The sequence below is a fragment of the Ictidomys tridecemlineatus genome, chromosome X (assembly GCF_052094955.1).
Source record: "Ictidomys tridecemlineatus isolate mIctTri1 chromosome X, mIctTri1.hap1, whole genome shotgun sequence".
In the NCBI taxonomy this organism is placed as follows: Eukaryota; Metazoa; Chordata; class Mammalia; order Rodentia; family Sciuridae; genus Ictidomys; species Ictidomys tridecemlineatus.
In genome coordinates this window covers 34,910,427-34,929,487 of record NC_135493.1, presented here as the reverse complement: position 1 = coordinate 34,929,487, position 19,061 = coordinate 34,910,427, and positions in this window count along the sequence as shown.

The following is a 19,061-nucleotide window of genomic DNA, read 5'->3' as shown; positions in this document are numbered from 1 at the left end:
CTTATAGGAATTAACTGAGCAGTAACTGAAGTGGTTGGAGTGTGGCTGGAGGAGGTGAGAATTGGGGGTGTGCCTTTGGGGTTTATATTTGTATCTGGCAAGTGGAGACACCTCTCTCTCTCTCTCTCTCTCTCTCTCTCTCTCTCTCTCTCTCTCTCTCTCTCTCCTTTCTGATCATCATGGGAGCTGCTTCCCTCCGTTACAGTCTTCTGCCATGATGTTCAGTCTCACTTTGTACCCTGAGGAATGGAGTCTGCTATCTATGGATAGAGACCTCTGAAACTGTGAGCTCCCAAATAAACTTTTTCTCCTCTACAGTTGTTCTGGTTGGGTCTTTTAGTCACAGCAGAAAAAAAAACTGACAAAAACAACCCTCATTCCAGAGAGGTCCTTCCCCATACCCAGGAGAAAGGAATGCTACACTGTGAGACCATGAAGAATCAAAACAGGCCTTTCTGGCTTTCTGCTCATACTCTGTTTCCATTAGTTCATTCCCTTTCATCCAATCACATTTCTGCATGATGTTTAAATCAAATATAAGCATAAAAACAGTTTCTCTGGATCTTGGGATCTTCATTTCTAAAAGTTCCTAAGTCACATAATTTTTTTTTTATAAAGTAAGTTAAATTTTATGTTTTCATCTCTGAATCTTCCTTTGTTGGTTTTATGAAGAAGCTTTCCTCCACTATTCTACCTTTCTTCTTTATTTTATAATAATAGTTGTCATTTCTTGAGCATTTACTATCCTGTCTGGCAGAATTTTGAAGTTTTAAAGATATATATTACTGCTGGGTGCTATGATAGGCCTCTGTAATCCCAGTCACTGGGCAGCTGAGGCAAGAGGATCATGAGTTCAAAACCAGACTCAGAAACTTAGTGAAGCCCTAAGCAGCTTTGTGAGACCTTATCTCAAAATAAATAAATAAATAAATAAATAAATAAAAAGGGCTAGTGATGTAGCTCAGTTGTTAAAAACCCTGGGTTTAATCTCTGGTACAATATATATATATATATATATATATATATATTATATATATATAATTTAATAACTGTTTCTGACAACTTTATGAAGAAGATATTATTATTATCATTTTCAAATTCAGGATTGAGAAAGCTGAGGTACAGAGATTAAGTACCTTGGTGAAGGTCCCATTAGGCAGGGCAGGTACTTCTATGGGCAGACTTCTGTACTTGTGGAGAAGGGAGAGCTGCTCCTCCTTTAAAAAGACTGTTAACATGTCTTCAAAGTTGGTTTTCTTTTTGTCTCAGCTACGGGTTTTTGGAGACATTTACAAGGACTAAATTCTATGTTCTGGAATGTGCCTGACATTTTTTTTTTTAACATTTGATTAATCTCCAACTGAGCCTTCTCATGGACTGTGCCCCCTCTGCACGTGATGATGAGTGTTCTCAATGTTACAGGGCTTCCAGGAAACTGAGGTGGCACAAACACAGCTCCCTCTTCCCTTGAAACCTCAATTCTTGCAATTAATTCAGAAAGAATTCATACATGTCACTCAGAGTAACAGTCGTGAGTTTATTGAAGGGTAAAGGGGGCAATCAAAAGGGAGAGAGTGGGACCTCTCAGAGAGGAGAGGGGAAGGTGTGCCTTTTCTCCCCTTCTGTTTTATTGGGGGTCCCAGAGAAGTTTGCAGAGTCTCAACCAGGTCCACCTCTTGACCTTTGACCAACAGCAGAATGCATCAGACTTTTAAATCCCCACTACCATGACAACTCTAGGTCACCCTGGCCCATGCTGACTGATTCTAATTGGATTTTGAACCATAAATTCCTACAGATTTTATGGTTAGAAGGAATTATCCTTATCTCCCCGAGTTTCGTTATCTGGTCTGTGAAAAGGGTCACAAAAGTCTCCCCCTTCAGGGTAACTTATTGAAATTATTTCATGCCTTCATTTCTCCTGCAAGACAAATAGTTTGCTGACTATTGTGACATATCCTGTCCAGTTAAGCCAGGCAGGACTGCAGGTAAATTGTTTCTTGGAAAAGAAAGCATGTGGGGTCAGCATAGTGGACCCATTTTATAGAATTATTCCCATCATCCTCATCTGCTTTGCTTTGCAAATTAACTCCAGTGTACACGTGCTCGCTCTTGCGCTCTCTCTCTCTCTCTCTCTCTCTCTCTCTCTCTCTCTCTCTCTCTCTCTCTCTCTCTCTCTTTGCGGTAGGTAATAAATGTCTCTCTACTCCTTTATCTCCTAGTTATGCTTATTGATTTTGCACTCACCAAGAGGAAAATTCATTGCATTTGGTCACAGTCATCTAGATGCTAATTGGCAGGACAGATATGTGAAACTTTGCAATCTAGACTCCAGAGTCTACACATTTTAAATTTATGTATAGCATCCTGAGCTACAGAAAGGAACAGGGGCTTGGGGCTTCTGCAGGAGGGAAGGTGGAAATAAATTAAGGAAGGGTAAGGGAAAAAAACTGTATAATGAATAAAAGTTTTCCTGTTATACAGATAAAAGTCTCCTAGATGTTAAAAGTTATTTGGTAGTAGCTTTCTTCCTGGTACAGATACCTTTACAAATGTAAATTTTCTTTATAAGTGTAGATTTCTCTTACTAAAAGGTACCTTTTCTAGCTACTCCTGTGTCTTGCAGTTTCTCAAAGTAACCAGGTGCAAAAGATCAATATTCCTAAAAGACATATTTTTGAGTGATATGTTGTTTTCCTCAAGTAATATTTTGGGTGATTTGTCTTGAGCCCCCCCCCCAAAAGCCAGAATATTCCTCCTGTTGGAACATACCAGTGAGGAGAAATGAAGATCTAGGTAAGCTGTTTGTTCTCCAGTGAAGAAAAATAAAAATTTAAATAAAAGGTAATTATTGCAGAAAGGTAACTTCAGGATCTTAGCAAAAAGAGTTAATTGGGGTTGGGAGTATAGCTCAGTGGTAGAGTGCTAATCTAGCATGCACTGAGGCCCTGGCCTCAATTCCCAACTCCACAAAACACAAAAATTTAAAAACAACAGAAAAAGTTAATTGCTTTAATTTGCTAATTAGTAAGTTATTTATTCTTTTATCAAATATTTATTGAGGGTCTAGTAAGTGCCAGGCTTTGTAGGGATGTAACAGTGGTCCATTTCACATTTTGAATATAGTCCTGTTTATTTTAAAAAGGGACATGTTTTTCTTTTTCCTCTTCTCCCTTTCCCCATCTCTAACTTGGGGGTGGAGAACAAGATTACCTTGAGTTATCAGTTCTAGAGCATACACCCAGCACTGGAAGATAGTACTGGAACTTCTCCCAAATTAACAAATGAATTTCAACAGGCCTGCAATGCCTGCAGCCCATCTGGTCACACCTGGAATGCAGCCTTTGAATAGCTTCTTTAAAAGCCCTCTATTCTCCCTGATGGGACAGGAGCCCCTGTGTTTCTCCTTTGCTAGTAAAGCAATGGAAACTTCTTTTTTCCTTTTTCTCAAAACTATGTCCTCCTTATTAAAAATGGCATTAGAGACAAAGACCAAGCTTTCAGTAACAGGGAAACATACTAAATTATATTACACTATATTAAGTAAAAAAATATCTTTGCATACTTCTTATCATTATTCAAAGCATTTTCACACAAATTCTGCCTCATTAGATCTTCAGAATCAATTGTGAAGTAGTATGAGTAGGAACTTTTAATCATTATTATATAATGAGAATTAGAAGTTGCTATTTTTAAAAGCTTTGACTCTTCCATTTGGGTGTGTAGATACCCAATGGGTAACTAAAGCAGGATAAGTTTGGTATCTCTGCCTTTTTTTTAAAATGCTGTATTTTTTTGGGGGGGGGTATTGGGAATTGAATTCAGAGGCACTTTACCACATTCCCAGCCATTTTTATTTTTTATTTGAGACAGGGCCTCACTAAGTTGCTGAGAAAGTAACCAGTGGAAAAAATGAGGCAGGGTCTTCAATCAGGTTCATAGGGGGAGGGGAACACTTAACAAATCAATTTATAAGTTAAGCATCCCCTGACATGAGGACCCAAAGCCCCTATCTTTTTCTTGGCTTGTTATTTTTTATGGAATATACTTGTTCTACTTTATGGACCATTCTTTTCTTCTTTTATGGAGATGAGGGCCAGGGCAGGTTGAGGATTGAACCCAGGGGCACTTTACCACTGAGCTACATCTCAAGCCCTTTTAATTTTTTTTTTTTATTCTGAGACAGGGTCTTGCTCAATTGCTTAGGGCCTCATTAAATTGCTGAGGCTGGCCTTGAACTTGCAATCCTACTGCCTCAGCCTCCCAAATCCCTGGGATTACAAGAATGTGCCACTTCATCTGGTTGGACCGTTATTTTCTATGCTTTGTCTGTCACTTTTATGTAACTTGCTCAATTCTTTGGATGCCAAGAATCTGGATTCTAACTGGACATTTCACCTGGAACAGCAAGATCTGATGTATTGGGATTTTCAAGAGTCAGGCCTCTGGTCTAGGACTCTATTAAAAATTAGAAGAGGTAACTGAGAACCGATAAGGTTGAATGGCCTGTCCAAGTTTACTAAGGTAACTAACATGAGAGTTTGTCTTCAGACTTAACATTTATTGTTCCCAGTGTTGTGGTTGGGGATACAACACTCCAAAGTATGCCTATAGGAGACCAGAATATGCCACCTTAAAATATATTTCTGTAGCATATTTTGAGCTAGTTATTCTAAGAAGCAAGGCATAGGAGTACCTCTGAAAAGCTGTTCTTTTAGAAAAGAAATGTATGCCTATATAGGAAATCTAATTTAAACTATTTGTATCATAAAGAGGGTACTCTTAGACAACCTTTTTTAACTTCAGACTTTTGGTCTGTATAATAAGGCAACCTTTATTTAAAATACATGTATATGGCTCACCCCCATAACTTGCCTGCACCCTCTCCCTGCAGAAGGCTCAAGCCCCTATTTCTTTCTATAGCTCAAGATGTTATATAAGCTTCAATCATGTGGCCCTTTTTCAAGTCTCAGATTTTGTGGGATTCTTGTGCATACATATGTAATTAAATATGTTTTTTCTCCTGTTAATCTGTCTTATATCAATTTACATCAATTGTAGCTTAGCCAAAGAATCTAGGAAGGTAGAGGGAAGCCATTTTTACACTCTCCAAAACAAGTTAGAGTATATTTTTTCACTACCTCATGTTTGTTTCTTTTTAAACATTTGATACTATGTATAAGGCAACAGTGTTCTGTTAGGTGCCAGCAATTCAAAATTTTCTAACATCACAGGGTCCACTGAAAAAATTTTGAGTGTAACTGGAGAAACAATATGCCTACTTATAAAGAAGCAAAATAGTTTGTGATTTAGAATTCATGGGATGATTCAAGAAATACCAAGTCAGAGGAACACAGAGAAGAAAAAGATTATTTGGGTCTGAATAATTTGGAGAAATTTATGGAATTTGAGCTAGTCTCTGAAGTAAAGGCAAGATTTAGATACAATGAAAATAGGGACATATTCAGGCAGAAAGAACAATACAAAGCAATCTTGGCTATTGGAAAGTACATTGCATGTTCTGCAAGATGAGACTTAGGTCAATTTAGGATAATGACATATTGATAGCAGTAAATTCAAGCAAAGAATAAATTAGACTTTAAAACTAAAGAATATTTTTGTTACAAAATTATTCTAAGCTAACCTTAGGTTAGAAGAAAACAAATGAAGCAAGATGTTAATATTGAATCATAGCAACCCCTAGCTTTCTTCTCTAAGTCAATAGAGTTTTAAGTATCATATTTTGATCAGTTCTTCATGGTCAAATAAAGTGTCTAGAATTATCTCATATTGCCACATTGATCTTATAAATCCTTTTGAGGACTCATTAAGTCCAGAACCCTATTGAGTACCATGTACTAAACCTACAATTTGAATAAGACATTGATCCTGTCCTTGAGAAGAAATTTTTTTTTTCTTTTTTGTTGGTACTAGGGATTGAACCCAGTAGTGCTTATCACTAGTTACATCCCCAGTCCTTTTTAGCTTTTTTAAATTTTGAGACTTGCTTAGAGCCTTGCTAATTTGCTAAGATTGGCCTCAAACTTGTGATCCTCCAGCCTCAAGCCTCTGGAGCTGCCAGGATTATAGGCATGGGTCATCACATCCAACAAAAAGAGATTAATCTTTATGTCTCACATTCTGATATGGTTTGATGTGTCCCACAAAGTTCATGTGTTACAAATATAATCCTCAATGTAAAATTCTAAAAGGTAGAACTCTGTGTATGTGTGTGTGTGTATGTGTGGGGTAGTACTGGGGATTAAACCCAGGGCCTTATGTATGCAAGGCAAGCACTCTATAAATTGAGCTATATACCCAGCCCTGAAAGGTAGAACTTTTAAGAAGTCATTAATTCATGAGGGTCTCCCCCCCATACTCTTTTGCCTGTTTCACCAAGGGCTGACCTAGCAAGAAGGAATTTAGTAGATGTAGACATCTTGACTTTGAATATACTAGCCTCAAATATAAATCTCTGTTCTTTATACCTTATCTAGTCTTTGGTATTATGTTAGAGCAGCACAAATGGTCCATAAAACTTCCTCACTCATCTTTCACACCTCAACATAAGGCAACTTGAAAATAGCAAACTCAGGCTTTGGAATTCAATTATAACATCAATAGCTTCATTGATCTCACTGTATGGTTTATAGAAAGATTAGCATTTATTAAAAACATGGGGGAAAACAGCCACATGCAGTGGTATATACTTGTAATCTCAGCTATTCGGGAGGCTGAGGTAGGAGGACTGTGAGTCTGAGATCAGCATGGGCTGAACATAGTATGATGTAGTCTCAAAAAACACTGCCTCCCCACAAATAGGGGGCAAAAAGGTCTTTGTAAATTTGGTAGGTTGTTTGTTTGGTTGGTTGGTACCAGGGATTGAACCCAGGGGTGCTTTACCACTCAGCCGCATCCCCAGCCCTTTATATTTTATTTTGAGACAGAGTCTCTGTAAATTGCTTAGGGCCTCACTAAATTGCTGAGGTTGACTTTGAAATTGTGATCCTCTTGCCTCAGCCTCCTAAGAATTGGGATTACAGGCATGTGACACCACTCCTCTCTAGGAGATACTTTTAAAGGCAAACTATACCAAGTTAATCCAGGACTTTTATGCCAGATAAGATATAACCATTGAAGAGTAATAAAAATGATAAATTGCGTGTGTGTTTGTGTGTGTGTGTGTGTGTGTGTGTGTGTGTCTGTGTCTGCATTAGTGAAGGTAAATGCTAGTGTAGTGACAGAAGATTAAACTAAAATCCTCAGTGGATTATATTAGAAACATATTTCTCACTCCAAAAAGTTCAGTTGGTAATTGTGGGAAGGTATGCCCATGTAGTTAGTTTACAACCATGATGTTAGAGGCTCTCTCATCTTCAACTTGAAGTTTCTAATATTACCCTGGAATTCAACATCAGATGAAAAATGCACTAAGAGAGAGTCTACTATTACATAAGAAGTTTTTATGGACCATGGACTATGAACAGAAATAACAATTGCTTTAACCCTATGTAGTCTTTGACTGGGCAGCCATTATGCAGCCATAAATCTACCATCTGGATTAGGGGCAAGAATCTTTTGTGGATAGCTGGCCATCTGTGCCATAGTGTCTAATTTCCTTTAAAACAATATATTCTAGAACATTCTTATTTGTCTGCTAAAAACTAAAAACCATTTTTTCTTTTACTAGAACCATTTATTTAAGAGTTGTGAGAAAAGATGGTAGATGTTTGCATAAACTGCAATGCCAAGAGATATGATATTTATGCAGTATCTTCATGCAAAGTTTTCTGAATATACACAATGAAACAGGTAGCAAAATATGAAGTTTATTCTAGGTACAAGATGATGTTTCTCTATAAAAAGTTATTTTTTTGATGATAACTTAATAGCCTGTAAAATATTCCCTTTCAATGACTTTTTCTGCAGTCACAAAAGTCCACATCCAATTTAAAAGCAAGCCATTCATATAATCTGTTCAGCCTGAAAGGAATAAGTCATAGAGAACATCTTATTAGAACACCCAACGGAGAAAGCATAACATAACCCGAACTGGGAACATCAGTATTTATTATGCTTCTTCCAGATTTCTAGTTAATAATAAGAAAACTCCTACAATGAGAAAAAAGCTTTTGTGTCAATCATGCTGAGCTGATGCTGGAAATGACACTATTTTTGAGTCAGAAGCAATTTATGGCTGTATGAGTTGCATTGCATTCCCCATATCACCCCAAATTCATTGTCAAAGTCCTCTGTACCTCAGTAGGTAACCTTATTTAGAAATAGGGTTATTGTAGATGTGATTAGTCCATGTGCAGTCATTAGGGTTCAGAGCCAGGCTTAGCAACTGCGAGGCACTAAGCAACTCAATGAGACCCTGCCTCTAAATAAAATACAAAAATAGGGTTGAGGATGTGGCTCAGTGATGAGTGCCCCTGAGTTCAATCCCCAGTACCAAAAAAAAAAAAAAAAAAGAATTAGAAAAGGCTAATAGTTTATGTATGTATGTATGTATGTATGTATGTATGTATGTTTTATGGTGTTGGGGATTGATCCTGGGGCTTTGTGCAAGCTAGGCAACTACTCTACCACTAAAGCTATACCCTAGCCCTAGAGCTAATATTTTAGAAGTAAACAATGGAATTCCATTCTTGAATATATATATTTATTAATATAAAAATATCTAGGAGCTGGGACTATAGCACTTGCTTTGCATGTGTGAGGCACTGGGTTCGATCCTTAGAACCACATAAATAAATAAATAAATAAATTAGATGTTTTTAAAAAAGAATATCTAAAAGTGGGGGCTAGGGGTGTAGCTCAGTGGTAGAGCATGTGCCTAGCAAGCATGAGGCCCTAGTTTGATCCCAAGCTTGCTCTCACCTTCTCTCTCTCTCTCTCTCTCTCTCTCTCTCTCTATATATATATATATATATAGATAGATAGATAGATAGATAGATAGATAGATAGATAGATAGATTAGGTTAGATTTTTTTTGCATGTTTAGATGGTTTTGAATTTGGTAAATGTATTTTTAATATACTCCAATATTTTAATGAAGGCAAAATAACTACTTATTCAGTTCTTAAGTGATATAAATAAAATAATCCCTGGTGATGACAAAAGAGATGTTTGCAATAGCATTCAGTAACAAATTTAAGGAAAACATAGAAAAACAGAAATATAATATGCAATTTTTCAGCAAAACTTGGTCCCAGTGTATAAGAACTGGCTCCTAAAGGCGAAGATCCACGATTGCACAAAGTGAAATTCACTGAGGGCTTACCCAGAGAAATGTGTCTTGGTCGGCAGAAAAATACATCCATATACCCCATGTTCAATGCCAGTTGTCTTATAGGAATTAGGATGTCTGACAGGGTCACCTAGGGGGCAAGATGGAGCTTATGACCAAAATAGCAGTAGTCCCTGCTATTTTATAGCTGGATCCCTACCCTCCAGATTTCTAGATTTTTAAGAACCTACTAAAATTTATATGCTTTTGACAAATATTTATGGCATTAGAGTATCCCTGGCTTCTTGATTTTTTGTTGTTTTTCTGGTTATGATTTAGTTCTTGAAAGCAGAATACTAAAAACATGTACTATCCTTCACTTATGACTTTTTGTTTATTTAATTGAGTTTTGTTTTTTATTGGTACTGGGGATTTAACCCTGATGTACTTTAACATTGAGCTACATCCTAGCCATTTTTAAAATTTTTTTTGTTTTTGCTTTTGAGACAGGGTCTTACTAAGTTGCTGAGACTGGCCTCAAATTTTCAATCCTCTTGCCTCAGCCTCTTGAGTCACAAGGATTACAGGTATGCACCACTGTGCCCACCTCATACCCGCATATACTCTTTATATAAAAATATTTGTATTTTAGAATCCCAAAGATGTAATAACTTATTTGATTTAACTGGTTCACATTAGGAATTGTATTTAAAAACTGAGAGATTAGTTAAAATTAGATTTAAAATTTTTTCTTTAGGTTCTTGTTTTGAAATCAAGACATACAGAAAGAATACAAAAAATTTACACATAAATGCTATGTACCTTTCATTGAAGTCCCCCAATATTAAAATTTTACCTCACTACATTTGCATGCTCATTCTCTTTTTGTATAACACACACACACACACACACACACACACACACACACATATACACACAGATTTTTCTAGAACTGCTTGAAAGAAAGTTAGAGATGGAATTGACCTCTATCTCTAAATATACCAATCATTTTTTTCTTAAAACATGGGTATTTTGCAAGGCATACTGGTGCATGCCTGTAATCCCAGCAGCTCAGGAGGCTGAGACAGGAGGATCGCAAGTTCAAGGCTAGCCTTAGCAACTTAGTGAAGCCCTGAGTGACTTAGGGAGAACCTGACTTAAAATAAACAAATAAAAAGGACTGGGGGTGAGCTTCAGTGGTAAAGAGCACTGGTTTCAGTCCCCAGTACCAAAGCAAACAACAAACAAACCATGGATATTAAATTAGATAAATAAGACACATATCAAAATCAGAATCTTAAAAACAAAAAGAATATGCAATTTTCAGTCCTATTGGATTTTGATAATGATAACTCTAATGCCTTTCATATGAAAGGAAAAGAAAAATCAGGTCCAGGATCCATTCCTGGGATCACACGTTGTTTTTCATATTCATAACACTTTACTTTCCTTTAATTTAACACATTTTCCCAGTCTCTCTTTCTTTCGTAACCTCGATATTTTTGAACATTATAGGCCAGTCATTTTGTCAAAAGTCCCTCAGTTTAGGTTTGCCTGATATTTCCTTTTGATTAGATCCAATTTATACATTTTTGACAGAATATCACAGACTTATTATGAATTCTCATCACTGCATATCACTAAGCCCATGATGGCAATTTGTCCCAATCCTGGGGATGTTAACTTTGATCATTGGTTAAAGGGGTATCTTCCAGGTTCCTTAGTATAAGGTTACTAGTATTCCCTTTGTAATTAATAAGTACCTCGTGGGTAGATACTTTGAGACTAATTAAATACCTGATTTCCCATCATTCACAACTTTGCTGTCCATTGAAGATTTTTTTTCTGAAGCAATTATTACTGATAGTCGCCAAATGGTAGTTTTAAAATTTGATCATTCCCTATTAGTTGGGGATTCTAAAGATGAGTAGTATTCCTTCCTCTCCTATTTATTCATTTATTTATTTCATTATATGTTATGGTTTCTTATTTTATTCTATTGGTTATTCCGTTACTGCATTATTTACTGTAATTATCAAATCATCCCAGATTTGGTCCATGTTAGTTCCTTCAAGCTGATTTATGTGTCCTTTAAACATGCCTTTGTTATTATTTGAGCATTTCCTTGTTTTCAGGTTCACGTTTTTCAGGTTTGTTTTGTACTTTCCATGCTCCCAAACTCTCTAAGGCACCTGGTTCCTAGTGAAAAACTGTATTTAGAAACCAGGGTCTGGGTGAAAGATGTGTTCATTTATTGCTATTAATGCATCATTGCTTCTAGGTGTGTGTGTGTGTGTGTGTGTGTGTGTGTGTGTGTGTGTGTGTTGCGTGCGCACGCGCTTGCAGCTACACATATATAAAAGCTGAATTTAATACTGATGCTTTCATCCACTAAACTACAACAGCACAGGTTTAATATATATATATATAGATAGATAGATAGATAGATATAGATATAGATATATAGATATATATAATACCTTTATTTGTTTATTTATATGTGGTGCTGAGGATGGAACCCAGGGCCTCACACATGCTAGGCGAGTGCTCTACTGCTGAGCCACAACCCCAGCCCCTTCTCATATATTTTTAATTAACTTTTGGAATAGACATGTACCATAATACCTGGCTCCTTTCCATATTTTTACCTCTATTCATCAGGAGAGGAAAATTTGGCTCTAATTTTTCCAAACATATCTAATTATTTGATCAGCTTTACAATAGTTGTAGTTGTAAAATTGCTAAATCTATGGGGGAAACAAATTTGCCAAATGAAATATCCACTGCTTATAATTCAAATTATCATTGTTAGAGGGCACATGGTCAAAATATTATGTTCCAAAGTACCATACCTCTATAGTATGATACTTTTATTTACTTGAAATAGTTAGGTTCATTTATTCTGTTTGTATTTCACTTTATGTCATTTTCTTACCTCCTGTCCTTTTGTTATACTAAAATAATCAGGTGATATTTATAATTTCTTACCCAATTTAAAGTTATTTTATAATATCCATTATACGTTTAATTATTTGGTTTATCTTTTTTTCCAAATTACATTGCATTTTTATTCATTTAGCAGATTTTTATCACACACTGTGGTATATGCCACTCCAATAGAACAAGGATACAGAAGGTCTTGAAATAAGCCTCTTTATAGTCTATTAGAAAATCATATAAGGATGTAGATAATGATGTGCCACATTAACAGGATGGTTCATAGGAAGGCAACCAAGACAAAATGAGGAAGCTCCAGGGAAGCTTCAGTCTGAGTTGAATTATGAGGGCTAATGGTAGTTTTTTAGTTTTTAATTTGTTCTAATTAGTTGTACATAACAGTAGAATACATTTTGACACACTGTACACAAATGGAGCACAGTTTCTCATTCCTCTGGCTGTAAATGGTGCAGAGTCACACCGGTCATCCTCTAAAATCTTGAAAAGTATTTGGTGTCATTGGATTCTGAATAAATGTTTTGTATTTATAATGTTATCAAATGTGATTGCTTCTTCCAAATGAATAAAATTGCCATCATTATGCTTATAAGATTTCCTGAATAATCTTAGTCTGAGGGCTAACTATTGTTTTGTTGAAAGTATTGAAAGAAGAATATTTTTATTATGAATTCAACAAGAGCATGATAATATTTTTCATATTTTTAATGCTCTATAACACGATGGCTATTTTTCATATTGGATTTAAGTTTTGAGTATTTAAGACTAACTTAATGTGCTTTTCATTTTCATTGAGATTAGTATGCATTTGAGACCTATGCTGCCAATCTTTATGTTTTTTAATTGACATTTTTCTATTTCCAAAGAGTTTGGAAGTGGAAAAAGTATAGAATTGTTTAAGATAAAAAGTGACAACTAGGATCAAGCAAACTTTTTGTCATTGGGAAGAATTCATGTAGAAAAAGTTTCCTAAAATTTGAACCATAATGTCTTTTAGTAAGACTATCTATTGTTTAATATTAAAATTATATGCTTAACTATCTGAATTGGCAGAAAGTACATTTGGTTTAATAATTTATAGTTTAAAAAATATTCATTTTTCTTTGACATGGAAATGAAGCTAATCCCTAAACTAATTCATTTGTGATTTATCTGCTATATTCTCCTGAGACTGGAAATTCCTGAACTTTTTTGCATTTATTTTCTTCAAAAATGGATTTTTCATAAATAATTTTATTCTTTAATAGTTTTATATTTTGTATTTTCTGATGCTGAGATCATTGATTCTCTTTTTGACATCTGAAATAAGTGAAATGTTAGCTAATAATTTATGAATTCTATTTTACAATGTTGAAAAATATATATGATTTTGCAAAATATTAACAATAGTTTTTGTGCTCAGAAAATTCCCATAATGATAAGTATACATTTGCTATAATGTAATTTTAGATCATTATGTAGGAATCTTTATTTTATGACCATGTAATATGTAATTTGGGAATTATTAATAACAAATAAATATTATTTATTATTTATTAGTTCACGTTATAGTGGAATAACAGAGTTTGAGAACAGTGATATCATTACAGAAGAGAAAAAATAAAATAAAACAAAATAACACAAAATACCCAACAGAGTATCTGAAGCATAAAATACCTAATCATACCTGTCTTTCTTTTCTTCATATTTTTTATTGATGCATTATAGTTGTACATAATGGTAGCATTTCTTGTTACATATTAGTATATATATTTGATATAACATAAATATTGAGTTTCTTCTTTTTAAAATATCAATCTTTTACAGTGGGGTACCAGGGATTGAACTCAGGGGCACTTAATCACCAAGACACATCCCCAGCACTATTTTGTATTTTATTTAGAGATAGGGTCTCACTGAGTTGCTTAGGACCTCACTAAGTTGCTGAGGTTGGGTTTGAACTCAAGATCCTCCTGCTTAAGCCTCTCAAGCCACTGGGATTACAGGCATCTGTAATATGCCTGTAAATATTACAAATTATTAAAAAATTGATATTTTAATCTGCTTAAAATATCAATCTTCTTATTAACGAAATCCATATATTTGAGTAGGGTGCAGTGGCGTATGCTTGTGTAATTCCATTACTCTGGAGGTTGAATCAGGAGGACTGCAAGTTTTAGACTAACCTGAGCAATTTAGCAAGACCCTGTCTCAAAATTTAAAAAATAAAAAGGACTGGAGATGTAGCTCAGTGGTAAAGCACCCCTGCATTCAATCCCCAGTACAAAAAACAAAAACAAAACAAACAAAACAAGAAATGTATATATTTGAAAAGGGAATTTAATAGAATTGTTAATTAGATATCAAGTTGTTAAATAGATAACTACTCCAATTGTTGAATTTCCCTTTTATACCATAAGCTTATTGAGAAGGCTTTGTTTTTCCTTTCAATTTTAGCATGGTAACTGCCCAAATCAATCAATAATTACCACTAACAGGGTTCCATTAGCTGGGTGGGGCATGGAGGCCCTAAGCGACTTGGTGAGACCCTATCTCAAAATAAAATATAAAAAGGATTGGGGATATGGCTTAGTGATTAAGCACCCTTGGGTTCAATCCCCAGAACCAAAAAAAAAAAAAAGACAAGGTTCCACTGAATGTCATTGTCCTACCCTGAGTCGACTATGAAAACTTATTTGTGATCACAACAAATCTAAATCAGCCTAGTACTGGAATACAGGCCACAGGCTCTTTAATAATTATCTCAGAGGTCTGAATATCCTAATTTTATGGTAGGATATTTAAAATCATTTCATTTTCAAACAATCTCATCTTGCCCAAGTATGTATTCCTACCAGAAAGAAAAAGCCCTGCAAGTTAATCCAAGTCCTCTGATCCTTGTGACAGCCGAGAATATGTTTGTGAATATTATAAGAATATTATAATGTAGTTCCATGGTCTAGGCACCCTTTTGGTAATTAATCAATTCAAGTTTCTAACTCTTCCAGGTCAGTGCTATACTTTAGATGAATGCAACAATCTTAGGGTGCCTGATTTGAAAAGGTTTAGTGGCCTTTACTATTTGCAAGCAGAGCTTCATGCTTGTAGAATAGAATATGGGAGTCTGCTTTTGTACTGGGCTGTCTTACCTAAGTTTAGTGTCTATGTTTTACATTTGTAACAGCCTCAACAAATCAGAACCTTTAAAACTTTAATGCAGATCATCTGTTTCCATTCTGCATCCTGTCCATGACCTGGAGTCTCATTGCTTCCAGATGCAGGGACATGAAGTACACATTCTGCCCAAAGTAAGAACGTGTGAGAAGCTATACTCTTCTGTGCTCTAGAATGAGCATAATTCCTGACAACTAATATATGCTCAATATAAGGCTTATCTAAAGGATGAATGAGGCAAATTTACTGGACCCCCTATGATATGACACTGTTGACCTTCAAGCCAGCACTTTCATTAACATCTCTCCCACTCTGTTCATTAATTATCTGGCCTTTTCTAACAACTTTCAAACCTCTATCCCTGTCCAGACCACTCCAGTTCAATATGAATCCTTGCCTTCTGGTTATTTCCATCTGATTATTCATAGGTACCTCAAATCCACATCCTTTCCTTTGATTTAAAAGAATAGCTGTGAAAAGAGCCTCTCTCCCACCCAATCCTTCCTGCTTGAGGCTGCACATATTTTTTTCAAGTATATAGACAATTTAAAAATTACTGACCATGTATTAATTCACAAAATCAGTCTTGAGCAATTTATTACTATTATTTTTTGGTACTAGGAATTGGAGTCAGGGTTCCTTACTATTTTGCTACATTTCCACCCTTAGTTATTTATTTTTTTAATTTTGAGACAAAGTTTTGCAAAGTTGCAAAATCTGGCCTTGAATTTGGAATCCTCCTGCCTCAGCCTCTTGAGTAGCTGGGATTACAGGAATGTGCCACCCCACCTGGCAGTCTTTAACAAATTTTAAAGAATTTTATCATACCATATTTTCTGAACAAAATCCAACTAAGATAGAAATCAACATCAACAAGAATATTTTTTAAAAGAGAAAATTTTCATAGGAGCTTTTATTTGTGATATTAAAGAAAACTAGAAGTTCTTGATTTTAGTTTTACCATTTCAGCTACTGTTAGCCTGGCATATGTTTCTCTATCCTTTTACTTTCAGCCTGTTTATATGTTTGACAGTATGTCTCCTACAGACTATAAATAGTTGAATCATGTGTATTTATTTTTTTAAATCCATTCTGTCAATCTCTGATTTTGGTCAGAAACTTAATCCATTGATGTTGAAAGGATTTAGGTCTGGCATTTTGCTATTTGTTTTCTAGATCTTATTTTGTTGTTGTTGTTTGCTGTATTATTCCATTACTGTGTTATTTTTCATTAGCTTGTTTGTTTGTTTGTTTAGTGTATGATCTAAATTTCCTTTTTTCCTATATATTTTGGATGATTTGGTGATAAAATGGTTCTACTTGGAATTACAATTAAGGTCTTAATTTAAAACAATATGGTTCTGATTAATACTAACTTATTTTAAGTAGAATATAATTTTTCTCCATCATATTTCCATTACTGTCTCCTTTGTGTTATATAAGCCCATCAATTTTTTATTATTGCTTTATGCTATTTTATTTGAAGTCAGGTAAGAGAGAAGAAAAGACAAAGATATTTATATTGCTTTATATTTACTGATGTAATTAGTCTTACCAGTAGTCTTTATTTCCTCATGTGGATTTCTCTTAGGGCAATGGATTTTCATAGTTTTTACTTATCTAGGAGTATTTTCATTTCTTTTGTTTTAAAGAACAATTTTGCTGGGTATAGACTTTTTGGTTGATAATTTTTTTTCCATCACTTTGAATATGTCTGGCCACTGCCTTCTGTCTTCATGAATACTGATGAGAAATAAAATCTTTTACTGAAGATCCCTTGTGCATGATGAGTTGTTATTCTCTTTTTTCATAATTCTTTTTTTGAATTTGTCTTTCAAGAGTCTGACTACAATTTTTTTATGTATGGTTCTCTTTGAGTTCGTTCTACTTGGAATTGGATGCATAGATTGTTTTGTATCAAATTTGGGAAACTTACAGCCATTATTCCCTCAAATATTATTTTGGGCCCTTTCTGTTGCATCTTTCCTACTGAGACCTCAGTGGTACGTATTTATGCCTGGTGGTACCTCATAGATCCCTGAGACATTGTTCATATATCTATTGTCATTTTTTTATTTTGTTCCTTAGACTGGATCATTATTTTTAATATAAATTAATTTTATTTATTTATTTTTTAGAGGGGGATACTGGGATTGAACTCAGGAGCACTCAACCACTGAGCCACATCCCCAGCCCTATTTTGTATTTTATTTAGAGGCAGGATCTCACTGAGTTGCTTAGCACCTCACTTTTTGCTGAGGGTGGCTTTGAACTCACTGACTTAAAATACAATAGCATAAATAGCCTCCTGAGATGCTGGGGTAACAGGCATGCATCACTGTACCCAGCTGGATCATTTTTATTCCCTGTCTTCAGGTGTGCTGGCTGATTCTTTTTCCTACCAGCCAAATCTGTTCTTAAGCCAATCTGGTGAATTTTTATAAAAAAATTTAATAATTGAAATTTCAATTCCAGGCTGGGGTTGTGGCTCATTGGTAGAATGCTGGCCTTGCATGTGTGGGGCACTGGGTTCTATTCCCAGCACCATATAAATAAATAAAATAAAGTGTCACGTCCATCTACAACTATTTTTTAAATGAATTTCAATTTTGTTATTTTTTAAATATAATTTATCTGAATTTATTGGTATTTGGTGAGGCATCGGGGTCATACTTTCCTTTAGTTTTTCAGACATGTTTTCTTTAGCTCTTTTAACATATATGTAATGGTGGATTTAAAGTTCTTTCTAGTAAATCAAATATCATGACTATCTCAGGAAGAGTTTGTATTGACGGCTCACTACCCACCACTCCCCAGGAAAGGACCACACTTTCCTGTTCCTATGTACATCTTGCAGTATCTTTTGTTATTGAAAACTGGATATTTAAAATAACATAATGTGGCAGCTCTGGAAATCAGAGTTTCTCTTTCTAGGATTTATTGTTGCTGTTCTTGATGTTGTTTGTTTAGTACTTTTTATGGACTAATTTGGTGATTTCTGCATTTCATATCTTTTCCAGGCCCTGAATTCTGTTTGTTTAGTGACCAAAAGTGATTGGCTAGCGATTGAACATAGATCTTAAAATGCCTTGAACCAATAGATCCTTCATTAATTTCTGAGGACATCTATTTATATAATGAAGTACACCTTTAATGTTCTCTAAATTTTTATTTAGCCTTTCCTTCTGCTTGTACAGAGGTACTCAAGTCAAGCCCAAGGTAAGAGATTGGGGTCTTTTAAAGTCTTTAGGGGCAGACCCACAGCCCTTCAAATGCATACAGACTTCTAGATCCTCAATAATGTGCCAAAGTTTTTTGAAGTCTTTAAGGACACTTTTTTCCCCCCAGATATTCTTTTTCCATTTTGGTCAGCCTTCTGTTTGTTTGAACTTATACTGAAGACTTTGGCAATGGATATGGTAAAGAACTGCCTCAAAATACTTTGTCCTATGGAATGAGCTGAAGTGAGGAAGTCAGATGAAGTAATACCTTATGAATGGGTCCTCCCTACCACCTGCCCAGGGAACTGTTGTACAGGTCAAAATGATATAAATGGCTTGAAGATGAGAGTTTTTGAGGAGATTCAAATCCAGGCCGTCTCCTTTGGTGAATGCATGCTCCTGTTGGTGCTCACAGCTATTAAGTTTGTAAGACTACTAGTTTTCATGGCCTGGAACTACGTCAAGTTATAATACCTCAAACTCTGCTGTTTCCAGGAGGA